Genomic DNA, 20,090 nt, shown 5'->3' on the forward strand with positions numbered 1-20,090 from the left:
GAGCATCTTTGTCATCTGTCGCTCCCCCTCTTCGTGGAGGAACGACACAGGACCCTGCGCTGTTCTTTCGTCTGCTCGGCCCTTCCCGGGTTTGCTGCTGGTTCTTCCCGGGTTGGCTACCATCCCTTCCACCTCCGTGGAAGGGCAGTTCCCCCTGGCCGCTTTCCCCACTTCCGCAGGGGAGCGGCACACCGCCGGCCAGCTTTCTTGGGGGCTGCACAGGCGTTCCCTTAGATGTTCCCCTTAGATGTTCCCTGGTGCATGCCGTCTCTCTCCTCCTTTATAGTCCTCCTCCGCCAATCCCAACTCGGCTGCCCACACGCCGAGTACGCTGCTCTCCTCCAATCAGTAGCAAGTCCCACAGTTTATTGGTTGAACTGGAGGCAGCTGTGCGGAAGCTGTTTACTTCTCTCCCAGCGCCATATTGTGGGAGAGCAGATGCATAGAATAAGTCTTAATTCCAGTAACTCAGTCCAGTCCGGGCTGCTCCCCACAGTCATCCTCATGCATATTTTTAATCCATGTGTGTTCATACCGAGCAAACAAACATCACAATCCATACTTAAAAGGAGCCAGTCGCACCTGTCCAGAAGAGGGATATTGTTTGCAGTATTCTGTATTGTGCCTTGCACATGGGAGTTTATCAGGAAACATCTGTGGATTAGTAGATGTTCCTTAAATATATATCTATGTGTTTCTTCTGCTGTTGAGTTATGAAAGTTGGCTGTTGGCCCACTGATGCAATAAAGATTGTCTACTGAGGGCTGTAGTCCCAGTTCCTTGCAGAGTGCATGATACTCAGAAGGCATTAATAAATATTTGTTAAGAATAGATATGTATTGGGTTTTTTGGTTAAGGCCCAGAACACATTAGCAAATATGGATTGATTAGGCAGTCGACCTTCTAAGAGATTTCTATTCTGGTAAATATCTCATCTCCTTTGCTAAAATTTTTAGAACCACATTACACTGTTTATCTTCTTAATGGTCTACATTTTAGGTGTCTGCAATTGTTTTTAAGCCTTTTGTTGAAATGTCTTTCAGATTTGTCCCTTTGCTGCTCTACTCCTACTTCACATAACATCTCTTTAGTTCCCTCCTGCCCGCTACGTTCTCTTTAGGGATTCTTTGCCGATGTTTTGTTTTTACTGTGATTCCTCCACCCTGGTTTGCCTGATGATCACTCTCCCATCTTTCAGCTCTCAGCCCAAGCATCACTTTCTCAGAGTAGCTTTTCCTTCCTAGTCCCAGTCCCCACCCTTCAGAGAGCCTGCTAGCCCCATAGCACTTTAGGCTCTCTACAACTGCCATTGTACACTTGTTGGTGTCATTGCTATGGTTTGAGTATGACTGGGCCCCCAGACCCATGTAGATGTTTAAACTTCAGAGCCGTAAGTTAATGGACCAAGAGGATGGAAACAACACAATTGTGGTGTTTAAAAGGTGGGCCTAGTGGGAGGTCCTTGGCTCACTTTGGGGGTCTGCTCTCAAACCATGTGACTGCATGCACTCCATCATTATCATCTGCTACTTTCATCACTGCCCCTACCAGTGGGGTTGCCTGATCTTGGTCTCAAACCTCCTAAAGTGCCTCACATATTTCGTTGTAGTAGTGAAAAAGTGACTGATGGAGTCATTATTCAGGTTCTGTGTTTATTTCCTCATCAGAGTGCAGCATGGGTGAAGGCACAACCCTACTCATGGTTGTAACCTCTCTATCTAGTCCAGCGTATGGCAGCAGTGGACTTAGCATGTATTTATGGGACAGATAGACATGTGGGACATATGGCTGAATGCGTGGATATGTTTCTACTACTACTCCCCTATTATAGGCATAACCAAGATTGGTAGCATACCTCCCAGTCTGTGTCAGGACCCCACATCTCTCCCCTTTTCTTTATGTCCCCAGTTCCATTGAAGTGGTCTTCCCACATCTCTCACTCACTGTGACTAACAGCACAACTAAGCAAACCTGAATTCTAATTTAGATAAAATCAAAATCTATAAATTAGAGCAAATTCCTAAATCATATCTAGATTCATCTCCCGAGGTCTTGCGTTGTCTGTTTCTGTTCAGTCTGTCTACCTTCCTTTCTGAGAACTCATAGAATGCCACCTGCGTCACTTCTGTGAGTCCAGTTACTGCCTCTACCTCTGCCTCTACCATGCACCTATCCACATCTCAAGATCTTTTGAAACTTTTCAGCACAGGGCAACTTCTCTTATCTTTGATTACCTGAAGTCTCCCCTTCTTCCCTCCTCAGCTCTTCTTTTCAGGGCTTCTCAGATGCTGAAATAAGCCCAAATCAGTTCCTTTTGTTTTTGAGGCTCTCATTTTATAATTTTTAAAACACTAAAAGCTGGGATTTGTTTAATGTGCAGCTATTTTCTATTGGCTTCTGCAGATGTGATTTCTTCTCCAGCCTCCTCCTTTTCCCAGGAGGCTGACCTCTGCAGACTAGTTTTCTCTGGCTTTCAGTTGCCTTAGTCCATGGGATAGGAGCAGCTGGCAGAAGACTGGAGAACAGAAGAAGGGCGGGGAATTAATTTCCTTGGCTCATTTTCTATTGGGCAGGAGGTTGAAAATGATTGGATTTCAGGGCTGGCACTGTGGCACAGTGGGTTAATGTCCTGGCCTGAAGCACCGGCGCCCCATATGGGCAACGGTTCAATTCCTGGCTGCTCCACTTCTGATCTAGCTCTCTGCTGTGGCCTGGGAAGGCAGTACAAGATGGCCCAAGTCCTCAGGTTCATGCACCTGCGGGTCCAGAGACCTGGAGGAAGCTCCAGGCTCCTGGCTTTCAGATCGGCGCAGCTCCAGCCATTGCGGCCATCTGGGGAGTGAACCAGCAGATGGAAGACCTCTCTCTCTCTCTTTCTCTCTTTCTCTCTTTCTCTCTCTCTCTTCGTAACTCTTTTGGACTTTCAAATAATAAATAAATAAAAATTTTAAAAAATGACTGAGTTTCTCTCCTTAGGCCATGGCTCCTGTCAACTTCTCCTATCGCTATAGCAATTTCTAGTTTTTATAACTTGCTCACTTCTTGCTTCATGGGTCTTTGGATGATACCAGCTATTTGGTTTACAAACCCCTGCGGTGTTTTAACATCTTTTAGGTGTTTCCCTTGACCTAGTCTACACCTTCATCGCTGGTTCCTTGGTTGAACTCTCAACTGCCCCCTTCATTTGTGCCTTCTGTGTTCTAAAGGACCTTTGACTGATGTCATTTAAGTGAATTAACTATAGCGAATTAATTCTTTCGTTATAGAAATGGTACATTGCCATATACACAGAACCATTTGCAAGGTAATTATAGGGTTTGTGAAATATATCAATGTGCATTATGAATGTGGGATCTGGAGACAACTTGTAGGATGAACGTCATCTTTTTTGATCCATTCTTATGTCTCTGACTGTCTGCATAATCTTCTCAGGAGAAGAGACTCTCTGTGCATGTTGGGCACAGACAAATGGCTTTGCTCCCTGACCCTGGAAGTCCTGTCTAGGACGGAGTCAGCCCTCTGATGTCTCCCTTCCCTGAACACCTGCCATTTTTCTGGTTCTTTGACAAAAGGCTTAATGCTTCACTGTTTCCTGATAGTGAACTTCATCCTCTCTGTATATCTCTACATTGTCTCCCCCCAACAAACACACTGAATTATTTTGAGGCGTCATACTAAATATCAGGTCATTTTATTTTATAGTATACTTCAATGTACATTTTTTTAACTTTTATTTAATAAATATAAATTTCCACAGTACAACTTTTGGATTATAGCGGCTTTTTCCCCCTGTAACCTCCCTCCCACCCGCAACCATCCCATCTGCCACTCCCTCTCCCATGCCATTCACATCAAGATTCATTTTCAATGATCTTTATGTACAGAAGATCAATTTAGTATATACTAAGTAAAGATTTCAACAGTTTGTACCCACACAGAAACACAAAGTATAAAGTTCTGTTTGAGTACTAGTTATACAGTTAATTCACATAGTACAACACATTAAGGACAGAGATCCTACATGAGAAGTAAGTGCACAGTGACTCCTGTTGTTGATTTAACAATTGACACTCTTATTTATGACGTCAGTAATCACCGAGGTTCTTTTCATGAGTTGCCAAGGCTATGGAAGCCCGCTGGGATCTCACTCACAGAGATCTTTCATTTAGGTTGTTTGTTTTGTTTTGTTTTGTTTTGCCACAGTGTTTTGGCTTTCCGGGCCTGGAATACTCTCATGGGCTTTTTAGCTGGATCTGAATGCCTTAAGAGTTGATACTGAGGCCAGTGCCATGGCTCACTTGGTTAATTTTCCACCTGTGGCGCCGGCATCCCATATGGGCGCCGAGTTCTATCCCAGTTGCTCCTCTTCCAGTCCAGCTCTCTGCGTGGCCCAGGAAGGCAGTGGAGGATGGCCCAAGTGCTTGGGCCCTGCACCCGCATGGGAAACTAGGAGGAAACACCTGGCTTCTGGCTTCAGATTGGTGCAGCGTGCCAGCCGTAGCGGCCATTTGAGGGGTGAACCAACGGAAGGAAGACCTTTCTCTCTGTCTCTCTCTCTCTCTCACTGTCTAACTCTATTTGTCAAAAAAAGTACGTTTTTAAAAGATATGTTTAAACATAACCATAATCACTACTATTATCATTAGTATAGTCAAATATCTAGTCATTATCAAGTTTCTCTATTATGTTTTATAAAATGTTAGTTTGTTGGCCATCCAAATGTGGTCCACATGGTGAGTCATGGTGGTGTCTCTTGTAAAACACTTAAGAAAAGAATCTTTCTCTTTTATTCTCTGTAATATACGTGTGAAGAAACTAGGGTATTTGTCCCAGCAAGTATCTGGCATTCTAGATTTTGCTGAATGCCTGTATCATTCAACACATTGCTCTATCTCATCAGAAATTTGATGAGGTTTAGGTTAGCATTTTAGCGAGAATAAATATGTATAAGATTTCCTATCAGCTTTTCATCTGTGAATTTTAACAATCATGGGTGATAATCATTGCTGAAGTTCATGAGACATTGCATATGATAAGTGTTCTAGTTCTGTCATTCCTTCTGAACTTGTCAATGGAAATAGTTCTATACTAAGAAAACTTACCCATGAACTATTTGATCACCTTTAAATATAATTTCTATTACTTATGTCACTTATGTTCTGTAACTTCTGGCTATTTATAAATGGTCAAGTTTTCTTCCAACACCTACTAGGGGTCACAGATTTTAAAAAATTATGTAATAAAGACAATTTAGGATTGTTCACTATGGAGCTTGCAATGTTGCACATGTATCTGAAAGTCTTAGAACACATAAGAAAATGCAGATGATTTTAAACCATTGAATTTACTCTTTTTGTTTAGTATTAGGAATTTTCCAAGGCTGACTTAAAGAAGGATATCATGCACTGGAGTGCAATACTTATGTTTATAATGAGAAATGAACTAATGTCAAGTAAAAGCATATCTGGAAAATGGGCATTTGCAGTTTCTACAGCTATTTGGTTCATTATAATAATAAGTCCATTAACTTTATGACAAGTGCCCACCCCTGGGAATTTTAGAAGACAACCTCTGTAGAGTCATTACTTTTTTTAAATTATTAATCCTGCCATTGAATGGAAGCTGGAAAATTATAGTGAGATAAATTTAGTTTGATAGCCTTTAGAAAAAGGCATAAAGTCCTCACAGGAAAAAAAATAACTCAGCGTTCAAAAACTATTTTTATAGGAATAAGCCCTTTGTGAATAGTTAATTGTCATATACAAAACAAAATTCAACGAATTAGTTCAAACAACATTTGCCATGCACCCACTATCTATGCTGGGTAATCCTGGGGATAAAAAGAATAAGTCAAAGTTTTAGCCCTTAAAACATCCCAATAGCAGGAATCAAACTAGTTAAAAAGCTTTGTTGTAACTGCCTAATGCTGAAATAGAGATGTTTATGACATGCAATGGAAAATCAAAGAGCATTCCAAAGGATATTTTTATATTTGATTTTATAGTTGCTCTTAAAAGTTCAAGGCAGACGATGCAAATCTGTTGAAATGTTTCCTTTATGAGTTGGAAATTTGAGGAAAATGAATAGGTCCCAGAATCACTGTGAGGGAGAGAGAGAGAAGCAGAATGACTTTGCCCTTCATCGCTGCATTTAAATATATGACTTCATCCTTAAACATAAATAACCACTACCTTTGTTCCTCTTCTTTGGAAGGAAAAAAAGAGATATTTTTTTCAGAAGGTATCATTGTCTTATATTATTTTAGGACTGAATTGGCTTTATCTTATTTCACCCGAGTTCACCAGGTTTGCTGAATTGGGAATTGGCATTTTGTCCATTCTTCACCCTCTATATTTTAGTATATTTTGGCAGCTAGTTAGAGGTACAACTGAAAATGCCTAATTGAGTATAAATTTAATGAACTTATCTTTCTGGACTAGAAGACAAGGATTTCAAGAATTCTGAACAATACACTAATGAGGTTTTTATTGTAGATAATCATAGGACAATAAACTATTTTATCTTCAGATAATCTTTAGATAACCCTTGGATTATCTACAATAAAATTATCTACTGCCGCTTAAACCTAGAATATAAGCATGTGTTAGGTATTACATAGATGCTATCAAGACCATCTAGTTTCGTATTTTATGGACATTTCCTCTCCTTTCTTGTCTAACAGGACTCTGCTTTTCTTCCAGCACTGGTGTTCCCGAGCATAGAAAGTTAGCCTTGAATGCAAGCCAGTTGTGGTCACTCCTTTTCCCTTGGCATGCACTTTGATTCTGGCCAGTTAGATTTGGTGGAAAGATTGCTGGAGCCCAAAGGCTTCTGGGAACGTCTCTTCCTTGAAAAGTCTGTTAAGTAGGAGACTTTCTCTTTGTGGACATTGTGAAAATGTGAATACTGGAGGCTGCAACAACCATCTTGTGATCATGAAGAGAGAATCCTAGAGACAAAAGGCGTTAGGCCCAGTAAGGCAATGCTGAAAAATAATTCCTTGATGACATTGTTGAGTTGTTGGATGAAATAACCACTATTGCAGCTGTCCTACCTCTGGACTTTGTGTTATAAAGGAGACCACTCTCTATTAAAGTCACTTTGAATTGATCTTCTGTAGTTTGCAACTAAATGCATTCATGTTAATGAAAACATTTTCTTAGACCTCTTACATGTGATTGAGATGCCATATATATAGAACTGCATAGTGTCCATGGAAAACATCTACTATGAAAAAACTATGCAAGGGTCTCAAAAATTTTTTGCACAAAAGAAAAAATTATGTATTATTATTATTAATTCCATTTTCCACAAACTTTTTGAAGTACCCTTGTATTAATATGGCCATGACTATAAGAACAGTGTCAGCTTACAGATTTTTGACTATTGACATTGTCAACTACTCTCTCCTTCTTGAAAAATTCTCTTTTTTTTTTTGGATTCCATCACGTAAGACTCCTGGTTTTTCTCTAAACTTCCAGGCCAGTGTTCCTTGGCCAATCACTTCACAGCTTTATCAGTTCTCTTTCCTTTCCTCTCTCTACTTTCTGTAGCCAGCCTCCTCTGCACTCATTTGCAGGGAATCTCCCAACTTTTATGTTGCATCAATTTATGTCTTTAAGCCAAACTTTATCTCTGAAACCCAAAACTTTGGTTCAGTTGCCTCTTAGACATTTATATGTATATTTTAAAAAAGTCTTCGAATTCAACATGCCCACGGCCAGATGTATTATCTTCTTGAAATCTTCTACTTGTGATTTTTTTTGTCTTAATGATGATCTCATCAATACATGCAGTTGTGCACACTAGAAATCTAAGAATTATTCTTAACACTGCTCTGTACCTTCCACTCTACTCTACTCCCAGATTGTGTCATTTCCTGCTAAATATCACCAGAATCTGTCCTCACCTCTTCTTCTGTGTTCCAAATCACTCAATTTTAAACTATGATAATAACTTAATCACTTTCCTGAGCAAATACTTTTTACTAGACTCATTAGTCTAGTAAATTAGTTCTGGCTTCCATGTCAGTTTTCTGAAAAAAAAAAAAAAAAGCAGTGGCTTTTTGTTGCTATAAAGGGAAGCAAGACAAAATAGCCAAATTCCTTAATATGGAATAATATATAATATGAGGTGCTGCATTTATTTTCCAGTGTAGCTTTTAATTCTTCTGTCCGTGTGTACTGACTTTCATTTTCCCAATCACATGACGATCTCTATAGTTATGGGCCTTTGTAAATTCTGTTTCCTATGCTAAAACATTGCCAGCCCCTTTTACTACATCATCTCCCCTGAATTTCTGACTCTTTTTGCAACCTATGCTACTCCCATGTAGTACTTAAAATAGTAAAAATTTGACATAGATTTGTATGACCACATGTGTATGTTGGCTCATAGTTTATGAATGTAGCACAGTGTCAGCTTCCTGGGAGATGCTCAATAGGCATGTCTATTAAATTAATGAATAGATGCAAGAATGGATTTCCATACTGATATTTAGAGGATATCTTAAACAGGCCTATACTTTTTATTTAAAAATTGTAATAGACATAAAAATGTGCATATTTATGAGGTGCTAGTGATGTTTCACTACTTGTGTATGTTGTACATATGCAATCAGAATAAGTAAATTTATACTTTCAAACACTAACATTTCTTTATAGGGAAACCATCCAAAATCTGATTTTCTAGGTTTTTCAAAATAGGGAAATATGCAGTACATTAACATTAGCTATAATCACCCAACTGCAGAATCAAACCCCAAAATGTCTTACTCCCGTCTAGCTATAACCAATTAGCCATCAATCAGTCTTTCCCCACCTCTCCCTTTCCACCTCTCTCCTCAGCCTCTGGCAACCTAGACTTCACAAATGAGTGAGATCATGTGATCCTTCTCTGGTTGGTTGGTTTATTTCACTCCACATAATAACTTCCAGTTCCGTAGGTGTTGTTGCAGATAACAAGATTTCATCCTTTTTTAGGGCTGAGTACTACTCCATCGTTTATATGGGCCACATTTTTTATCCATTCATCAGTGGATTATTGCTTCCACTTTTTGATTATTATACATAGTGCTTCAGTACAAATGGGAATGGAGATGTCGCTTTGACACATGAGTTTCATTTCCCTTGACTATATACCACGTGGTGGGGTTTCTGGATCGATGGTGGTTCTATTTTTAGTCCTTTGAGGCACCAATGGCTATACTAGTTTACTTTCCCAGCAACAATGTGAAAGAGTTCCCTATTCTCCTTATCCTTGCCAACACTTGTTATCTTTTGTCTTTTTGATAATAGCCAGTCTTACTGGAGTTTGATGATATCTCTGTGATTTTGATTTGTATTTCCCTGATGATTGATGATGTTGAGCATTTTTTCATGTACCTGTTGGCCATATTTGGTCCTGTATCTATTTAGATCTACTGCCCATTTTTTTAATTGGATTATTGTTCAGTAATTTGAATTCCTTACATATTGTGGACATTAATATCTTGTCAGATGTATAGTTTGCAAATATGCCTTCTCTTTCTGTAGTTTGTCTCTTCACTCTGTTGATTGTTCTTTTGCTGTGCAAAAGCTCTTTAGTTTGACAAAATCCCATTTGACAGTATCCCATAGAATTTTTGCTTTTATTACCTGTCTTTTTGAAGTCTGACCTAGAAAATCCTTGCCCATTCCAGTGTTCTAAAGTGTTTTCCCTTAATAGTCTCGAAGTTTCGGGTCTCAAATTTAGATCTTTAATTCATTTTGATTTTTTTTTTTTTTTTTTTTTTTTGACAGGCAGAGTTAGACAGTGAGAGAGAGAGAGACAGAAAGAAAGGTCTTCCTATTCCGTTGGTTCACCCCACAAATGGCCACTACAACCGGTGCGCTGCGGCCGGCTATGCTGATCCGAAGCCAGGAGCCAGGTGCTTCTCCTGGTCTTCCATGCGGGTGCAGGGCCCAAGCACCTGGGCCATCCTCCACTGCACTCCGAGGCCATAGCAGAGAGCTGGCCTAGAAGAGGGGCAACCGTGACAGAATCTGGTGCCCCAACTGGGACTAGAACCTGGAGTGCCAGCGCTGCAGGCGGATTTTTATAAATGATGAGAGATAAGGGAGAGTGTCTGATTTCCTTTACTGCATCTGGATATCCAGTTTTTCCAGCACCTGTATTATAAAATTATCCTTTTAATATATAACACCAACCTTTCTTAAATTATTTCAAAAAATAGAAGAGCAGGGAATTCTCCCAAATTCATTACATGAGGCCAGCATTACCTTGATACCAAAACCAGACAAACACACAACCGAAAAAAGAAAGCTAGAGGCTAATAACCTTGATGAACCTAGATTTTAAAATCCCCAATAAAATTCTAGCAAGTCAAATCCAAAATTATGTAAAAGAGATCCTTCACCATATCCAAGTGAGATTCACCCCAAAAATGCGAGATTGGTTTAGTATAAGCAAATCTGTAAATTTGACACACCAGATAAACAGAGAATGAAGGAAAAAAATCATATGATCATCTTAATAGATGAAGAAAATGAATGATTTGTGATAAATTAACATTGCTTCAGGATAAACATTTTAATCAAATTAGATAGATGGAATATTTTTCAATGTAATAAAGACTGTGCATAATAAGCCAACAGCTATTCAACATAATAAAGGTATGTATAATAAGCCAAAGCTAATATCATATTGAATATGGAAAAGCTAAAGGCTTTCTGTGATCTGGAACAAGAAAAGTATGACTACTTTTACCACTTTTATTCAACATAGTACTGAAAGTCGTAGCTAGAGCCCTTAGGCAAGAGAAAGAAACAAAGAGCATCCACATTGGAAAGAGGAAGTCAAATAGTCACTGTTTGCAGATGAAGTGTTTTTACATAGAAAATACCACAAACTCCCCAAAAAGCTGTTGTAACTAAAACATTCAGCAAAGTTGCAGGATACTAAGTCAGTGTCTAAAAACCAGTAGAGTTGTTATACAACAATAGTGAATCGTCTGGAAAAGAAATCAAAGAAGAAATTCCATTTCCAGTAGCTACAAAAATAAACAAAATGCCTGGGAATAAGTTTAAGCATAAAGAGGTGAAAGATTTCTACAATGAAAGCTATTCATCACTGATGAAAGTAGTTGAAGCGTACTTGCAGAAAATATGTCTTTTTTCATGGATTGGAAACATCAGTATCATTAGAGTGTGCATACTACGTAAAGTTATTTACAGATTCAATGCAACCCCTACCAAAATTTCATTGGCATTTCTCACACAACTAGAAAAAATACTACTAATTTTGTATAGGACCACAAAAGTCCCAAATCATGAGCAAAAAGTGATATTAAGCAAAAGAACAAAGCAGGAGCCATTACACTACCTGACTTTCAAATATTCTGCAGAGTTACAGTAATTAAAACAGAAGAGATTGGCATAAAAACAAACCCATAGACCAATAGAACAGACTCAGAATGGACAGAAGTTGAGATGACTGTTTTCTGATGGTTCACGTTAAACTTCATGGGAATAAAATGCAACTCAACTAATAAAGTAGTGTACAGCCATTTCAAGTCTAAAGCTTCTCTTCTATGGTACTGTATTGTACCAGTGACAAATGCAAGCCACTTGGCATAAAATATGATGTTTGGAATACAGACTGTGGAGCTGTCTCTGGAAGCTTCTCCAAACAAATGTGATAAACGCAGTCAGTTCCCATTCATTTTTGTTAAAGAAGAGCATCATGAGTGTCAGTAGTTGATATCGATACAAAGTTAATGAAATGAAATGCCTCTGTATTCAGGGAAATTTGGAGGAAGGCTTGAACCCTTAGCTGAAGGTTGAAAATGGTGAGGGGTGTAGACATCAGCAACCACTATTCAGAATGGCACAATCTCCCTCCTGTAACTTCCCGACCTTCAAAAGGCCCGGGAGGATTTCCCACTGTCACCACTGGGGTGTGTCATAGGCAATTCATTATAGACCATTAGTATGTTCCTTTTTATGTGCTTATCACTGAAAGTTTGTGAATGCTCTGAGACAGCTGTTCCCTCACCAAAATATTTTTGCGCTCATCATTTGCACTTACAGATTTGTAATTCCCAAAGAAGAGCCCTTGCCAGGAAAGTTGCTTCCATTTGAGCTACTTGGCATGGAGAATCTTGTCATCATCAGCCGTAGTGTGATTATAGTTTTAAAATGCTAATGGGATTCCGGGATGAATCAACTGAAGGATAAAATTCATGTGAGAAAGTAATGCTGTATAAAACCCTAATTAGGTAGCATCTATAATGCAGGTTTTAGTTAGCCTTTCTTTCTTAAACTGTGTGTTTATTGACAAATATTAATTGAACTCCCAATATGTGCCAGATATTATACTAAGTGCTAAAGATGGCAGACAAACAGCATTATAAGAGGATTGGCATTCTAGGTTGGGATAAATGCATGAAAATTTGGTAGGGACAGAGCATAGATTAATGTTAAGGGCAAGAGTGGAATACTTTGGGGGGTATTTTAACATAAAATCTGCATTATAACTATTTCTTCCAGAGTCTAAGAAACATAAATAGGCAGTATATTTTTAAAAACTGTATGTTAAGGGCTAGACACAAAGGAATGGAAAATGAGAGTAGACTACATACAAAGGTGATAGCTTAAAAAATTTTATGTGTAATCAGATGTCTTAAATTCAGGTTTCTGGGAGTTAAATCTTTTTTTTATCTTTTTTTTTTTTTTTTAATTTTTGACAGGCAGAGTGGACAGTGAGAGAGAGAGAGAGAGAGAGAAAGGTCTTCCTTTGCTGTTGGTTCACCCTCCAATGGCTGCCGCTGCAGCCGGCGCACCGCGCTGATCCGATGGCAGGAGCCAGGAGCCAGGTGCTTTTCCTGGTCTCCCATGGGGTGCAGGGCCCAAGCACCTGGGCCATCCTCCACTGCACTCCCTGGCCATAGCAGAGAGCTGGCCTGGAAGAGGGGCAACTGGGACAGAATCCGGCGCCCTGACCGGGACTAGAACCCGGTGTGCCGGCGCCGCAAGGTGGAGGATTAGCCTATTGAGCCACGGCGCCGGCTGTTAAATCTTTTTAAATCTAAATTTTCACTCTAGGAAATGTTCATTCCTTTTATATGTGCTAGGATGAGGTTAGAGCACAAACACTACTGAGTCAGAGAGCTAATTATGTATGTGTTTAAGTCACTTTGCGAAACAGCAGTTTCATTCCATTACCTATTTAGAGCAGTTAAATGAAAACTTTGAAGAATAATTTTCCAGTTGCTTTTTTCTTCTTAGAATCAAAATTTGTGTCAAAGTTGCCTGATTATATTCTGTACGTTCCTAAGCTGGAGTTGTAGAACCTCGTGAAGTCCTGAGATTTCCATTAGTTCTTTGTAGAACTCAAGTAATTTAAACTCAGAGTGAATACTGTGTAAAACTATGCACACTTTATGAATCCTGAACAGCTTTTCTGGATTGCATTTTAAATTTATGTGATCTAGGGTTAGTGTAGAGGTTGCCACCTAATTTCTAGCAACTACTGCAAGGCATAAAGTCACAATTGCCACTGTTGGATGTTACACTGGTTCTTGGTTTGACTTTGTGCAACATGCTATTTTAATGTACATATACATAGTGAAATTATTATTACATTCAAGTAAATCTGTCCATCACATTTCATATTTACCTTTTTTTTAAAGTAGTTCTGCTTATCTAACAAGGCTGAACAAGAAAACGTATGAGAGACCACACTATACACAGTGTGATGATTTTATGGCCTATTTATAGAAAAAAAACAGTTTTCAGATACCACAGAAATGATCAAAATAGCCATATCCAGGTAGAGCTGGGTCGTGTTGTCTATCTGTATACCTGTTTGTGTCACCACACTGCATAGTCTGCTTGAGAAACGTAGTCTGGAAGATTCTCTGACTCTGCACCATAAAATGATATCATCCAATCAGGATCAGATCCTAGCACTCAACACTCGAATCTGAATGGTACCTTTGGTTTCCCAGAACAAAAATTACTGGTTTTATGTGAACCGTTTTCACGGGTAATGGCATACAGATGGTTTTGTTTGTCCCATATTAATTTAAATAAGCAGTTGATTTTATTAACTTCCTTTCCCATAGAAACCACTGCATCTCTGTCTCACAAGGGACTAGATCAAAATAAAATATTCCTTTTTCTTCAATGGTTAAACAGAGTGTTAGTTAGCATTGTTGTCTCCATGCAAACTCTTGGTTAAAATTTGTAATAATAGAATATCATATGCCTTCTTTAGTAATAAGGGCTTTTTTTTCCCTTAACACATTGTCTTCTTTTGTCAGAAAAATGTGCTTTTCTTGGATAGTTCTCAATAGCAGCCATAAGAGACATCAGCAATATCATATCCCTCTTGACTCAGATTTGGCTGATATGCCCAAACAGATAGCGCTGGGAGACACGCTACAGAGATGCTGATTATTTCTCCGGTTTTGTTCATCTGAGCCTTATGTTAGCAGTTTGAATCGGCAGTGTTTTACAGACAGTCTCCTGGCACCACGCTCAGATACAGAGTTCTTCCCACAGAGAGGAAAAAGAGGGTTGATGATGATGATGTATGGAAAATTGTGACAGGTTGTTCTGGTACTCTGGGTTGAATTATAGATGCGTCCTTTCTGGGACAGTGTGTTCGCATGGAAAAACTATCTAATGGGCAGTAATGTGCTGTTTTTGTCTCTTCAGAATGTGTTAGAGGGAAGCATTGATTTCAATTATGTATATATTTTCTAAGAACATTACTTTCAGAAACAAAATGGTGACAGAATTAAATAGCGATGGCATTAGCAAGTTCACTGTAGTTGTTAACAAGCTTTCATGAAGTGTTCTCAGGTGCTGTTGAAAATTTAGGGGACTTGGACTAGAACTTCTTACCATATTTTATGTGTCACTGATTCCCTTTTTTCTCACATTAAATTCTCACACTACATTTGTATCTAAGAATTAATAACACATTATTTTAAAAAACTTGTTATATCTGTTTTTCAGTAGTGGAAACAGAAGTGCTTTAAAGAACTGGGGACAAACTTCATTTTATCAATTTTTTAAAATTTATTTATTTTACTTGAAAGAATTACACAAAGAGAGAAGGAGAGGCAGAGAGAGAAAGGTCTTCCATCTGCTGGTTCACTCCCTAGTTGGCTGCAACAGCCGGAGCTGCGCCAATCTGAAGCCAAGAGCCAGGAGCTTCCGCCGGGTCTCCCACACAGGTGCTGGGGCCCAAGGGCTTGGGCCATCTTCTACTGCTTTCCAAAGCCATAGCAGAGAGCTGGACAGGAAGTAGAACAGCCGGGACTCAAACTGGCACCCATATGGGATGCTGGCTCTGCAGGTGGTGGCCTTACCCACTATGCCACAGCACCGGCCCTCATTTTAGCAATTCTTAAATGATTTCCCTTCTTTGTCTTCAGTTTTCAATCTTTAAAACCAAGTCTGGGCCAGCACCGCAGCTCATTAGGCTAATCCTCTGCCTGCGGCACCTGCACACTGGATTCTAGTCCTGGTCGGGGCACCGGATTCTGTCCTGGTTGCTCCTCTTCCAGTCCAGCTCTCTGCTGTGGCCCAGGAGTGCAGTGGAGGATGGCCCATAGTCCTTGAGCCCCTGTACCCACATGGAAGACCAGGAGAAGCACCTGGCTCCTGGCTTCAGATCAGGGCAGTGCGCCCGCCGCAGTGCACCAGCCGCAGTGGCCATTGAGGGGTGAACCAATGGAAAAGGAAGACCTTTCTCTTTGTCTGTCTCTCTTTCTCACTGTCCATTCTGCCTGTCAAAAAAAAAAAAAAAAAAAAAAAAGTCTGTTATTTCCTATCTGCTAGACTAGTGTTAGTCAGAATGCAATTGGAGGTTTAATAAATGTTCTTCCTTTTAGAAGATAGCACGTCCAAAGTACTAATTATATATTTAAATCATTTGGACTTTGTTTTTCACCTTGTTGAATGACAGAGGTCATAGGTTCGCTGTATTATCAAATAGTGTTCTTGGTGTTCTTCATGTGAAAAAGAAAAACACATCTGATTACTTGCTAAAATCAGTGATGGAGTAATTTTATTACTTGAATAATACATCATTCAAGTTCTCTTGTCATTGTTGCCTCCAGAAGCTGTACTTAAAAAAAAAAAAAAAAAAAGATTACTTGATTCATGGTTTGCTGTAGTTAACTACATGATTACATGTTATTATCATCATAAATTCTTAAACTTCTGCAGCACAGAATTTGAATTTCATCCATCATGATGATCTTCTATAGAAATTAACCTGTGTTGATGAAATAATATTGTGGCATCACCCTACATAGTCTTTCTTTCTCTGTGTTGTAATTACTCAAAATAGTTTGGCAAAGTCCATTGTCCAAACCATTCTTCCACAAATTATATGTCTTTAAAAAAAAGACCTATTAATTTACTTATGAAGAGCTTTTAGTTTTATTTAATATTTGGGATTTAAAGGCCAGGGCAGTGGTAAAGCGGGTAAAGCCACCTGCAGTGCTAGCATCCCATATGGGTGCTGGTTGGAGACCCAGCTGCTCCACTTCTGATCCAGCTCTCTGCTATGGCCTGGGAAAGCAGTAGAAGATGGTCCAGGTCCTTGGGCCCTTGCACCAGCGTGGGAGACCTGGAAGAGGCTCCTGGCTCCTTCCTAGCTTTGGATCGGCGCAGCTCTGGACATTGCAGCCAATTGGGGAGTGAACCATTGGATGGAAGACCTCCCTCTCTCTCTCTCTCTCTGCCTCTCCTCTCTCTTTGTAGCTCTTTCAAATAAAAAAATAAATCTTTAAAAAAAAATTTGGGGATTTAGTCTCATAAAAATACAAAGGCAAGATGATTTAAAGGACTACCAGGAATTACAATTAACTAAATCAAAACTGCATTTCAGGTGGCAAGAAAGGTGCCTAATTGTTTTTGATCATCTTAGAAGGCATAAACTTGAAGACTTTCAATTCTAATTCTGACACTAACCACTTGGGTGGCCTTCACTGGATCTGTGATCTTCCAATCTGTTTCCATTTCTTTAACAAGAAGGTGCAATCTCTATTAGACTTGTTCACATCACAGATGTGTGAATCGAATGAAGTAACATTTTTATAAAGTGCTTACTCATATTCAGCCATGAGTCATCCTTAAGATTTGGCTTCTCCAACTGACTGACCCTTGGAGGCTTATCTGCTTTTTGTAGATCAGAGCTTGGTTCTTGAAACCACACCATGGTACCAAATTACTTAAGAACAAAATCAACAGTTCCTCTTACATTTGCATAGAAAAGAGTAAATTATCTTTTACCGTTTCCTGTTCTATTGAATTGTGGTCTTCAGGGCTTTCAGCTAAAGACTCATTATTGATTTGATACATAGCACATTTTAAAATATGCTCATTTTAGAAAAATGTTCGCTTTCTTTTCTTCCAACAGAATTATGCTTTATCTTGAAAAATAGGAAAGTAAAATCCTAAATCAGAGTATATGATGCATTGTAGGTCATTGGTACAATATCTAAAATGGATTTGTGGTCCCCCAAGATTCTGTAGGGTCTCCTTCATCTCTCTTTCTCTCTTCTTTATCTTTCTCTCTCTTCTTTATCTTTTCTCAATTGGCTGTAATAACTCAGGAAAGAAACTATTGAACCCTAAACACATTCCCATTATTAGAGAAGTTATAAGCCAAGAATATAAATTGGTAGAAGAAAGACATTCCCAAGTTATCTTTGCATTTTAAATTGGGTAACTGATGGTAAGAACAAGAATTACAGTATGGATATGATCAGTGCTGAGTATAATAATAGTTTCCTTTATTCTGTGCATTATATGTAATCTTCATTATGTCTTAGTTATTTTTTTGATCAAGAGAACCAACTTGATGAATTTGAGATATCAGTTTAGGCCTGTAATTTGGCTATTTCAAAAGCAACATGAGCTGCCTTATAATAAAATCAAAGATAGCATAAAACCCAAATCTGTTTTGTCCAAATTGTATAAAAAAATTCTACTTCATTTGCATTTCATTACAACCTCTTGCTCTTTTCTTGTCCTAAATATATGCTTTGCTGCTTGAGATTTACTTTTGTTTTTATATTTGCTTTTAAGTCATTATTTGTCCACTTGCTTTGAATGATCTGTAAGGCATTAGTCAGACTGCCTGTGTTCAGTTACTACCTTCTGAATTTGTGTTGAACACAAACATGCCAGGCCCCAGTTAAAGAAGTGGAGTTAGAGCCTATAAAACAATGACTGTTATAATAGGCAAGGGCTCCACTGTGAACAGAACTGAACATTGCTGAGCAAAAGGGAAGAGATCTTTCAAGGGTGGAGTGTGCAGAGGAAAAGGCATGGGTCCATGTGAAGGGTCCATACACCTGGGCCATCTGGGTTTGTTACTGGGAGTAGCAACAAAGGAGTATCTTTTGGACAGGAGGCAATAGTGCAGATTAGAGCAAGGTGTGTCCTTCACTGGGAACTGAGCAGAGTTATCTCTTTGAATTCATGAGAAGACAGCTTTGGACATCAGACAATTCACGTATCAAAGAGGCAGAGAAAGGATTTCAGTCTCAAACTTTCTAATGTAACTGCTCTTATAATGAGGTTCAGGAACCTATGTCTATTATGACATTTTGGTTGGAATAAACAATAAATTCTCCTCCCACCATTGAGTTTTCTCAGGCAGTCACCTTTAGAGGTATAGTCATAGAGGGATGAATTCTTGAGTTGTTAAAAAGTATACCACCATTTGTTCAGATCTCATAATGTGTGAGTGTGTGAGTGTGTGTGTGTGTGTATAAGGTAGACAAAATCATCTGAGCTGAGAGTCTGAAGAGCTTATAGGCCAAATTTGATGCCTCATCAAGAAGACTAAGAGGAACATGGATAGAGTTTATCAAGGAGAGGGTTTTTATCATTAGCTAGGGCATCCTTGCAAAGTTGGTCAACCCTAGCTTGCCTCAATTTCCTTCTCTGTAAAATATAATGATAGTATCTACTTCGTAGGAATGTGTTTTGAGTATCAAAGAAGTTGATACAGGTGAAATGTTTAGAATCATGCTAATATAAAGTTAAACTATAAGTATTAGTTATTGTTATTATTACTATTATTATATCTTTGAAGTGGAATTGTGGTTATCTACTGTCTACGACTATTGTAGTTCCCAAATGACATAGTACAGGTAAAACATTGAGAATCATGCTTGTCGCATGATAAGCATATTGGCTACAAATAGTCATCACAGGAGCCATTAAGTATCCTCTGGTCCTGAATTATTCCTGACAGCATAGGAGAATCAAATAAAAAAGAATCTTGAGCTTATTCTTTTTCAGTATTAGAACAGAGTAGGGTATGTTTTGTAACATTAGTAGTTCAGGGATTGCAAAAATATTTATGAGTAGTCTTATGAGTGACTCTAAGATCTTCAAGCACCATTTTGCTTCTGTATTTCCAAAATTTTGTATACCCTGTTTATTTATTTATCGTGGATGTGTGCAACCTTCAACATTTCATAGCTCCTTTCATAGCAAAGTAAAGTTGGATGTAAATAATGTTAAAGATTTTTAAGAAATGAGACAATTTGCTTTTAAGTGAGAAAAATACCATATATAAAAGTAATAACTAAGACCGTTCATTTTTGCAATTTTTCAAATTTTAAGACTATATTTGAATCTCCCTGATTCCCAGAGCAGAAGTAAGAAAACAGGTACAAAATTCATGATTTTTAGGTAACCAGTAAGTTTAGAGAGACCAAAACAATCTCTCTCTGTTGGTGAGGTGAAGTGATTATCTAAGATGTAGGTGTTAGTAAATGAGTACAGCCTGTCTTTGTATTGGGCATACAAGGGTGCTTCAAAAAGTCCATGGAATATGGAATGAAAAGTTAAGTTTATTTTGGTGCAGAAATTTTGGAAACCTTGGCATTTTTTTCATAACATGTTTTCTATAAACTTGTTGAAGATCACTGGTATTATCAACCATAACATAACTGGATTTCCAGTATGGATCTGGAGTATACAGATCAACACAGGACCACTGTATTAGTGGCTTATTTGTTGTTTCAACTAAAATACCCAAGAGGAGCTTCGCTGGTAAAGAAATGGTTTATT

The 20,090-nt window shown here is 38.7% G+C and overlaps 1 protein-coding gene across 6 annotated transcripts in view; it reads left to right on the forward strand.

Annotated features, from left to right (window-relative positions):
• Window positions 1–20,090, forward strand: part of PAM (peptidylglycine alpha-amidating monooxygenase) — a 338,531-nt gene that overhangs the window by 165,869 nt on the left and 152,572 nt on the right. The window lies entirely within an intron of this gene.

Source organism: Oryctolagus cuniculus, chromosome 14 (genome assembly GCF_964237555.1).
Source record: "Oryctolagus cuniculus chromosome 14, mOryCun1.1, whole genome shotgun sequence".
Taxonomy (NCBI): Eukaryota; Metazoa; Chordata; class Mammalia; order Lagomorpha; family Leporidae; genus Oryctolagus; species Oryctolagus cuniculus.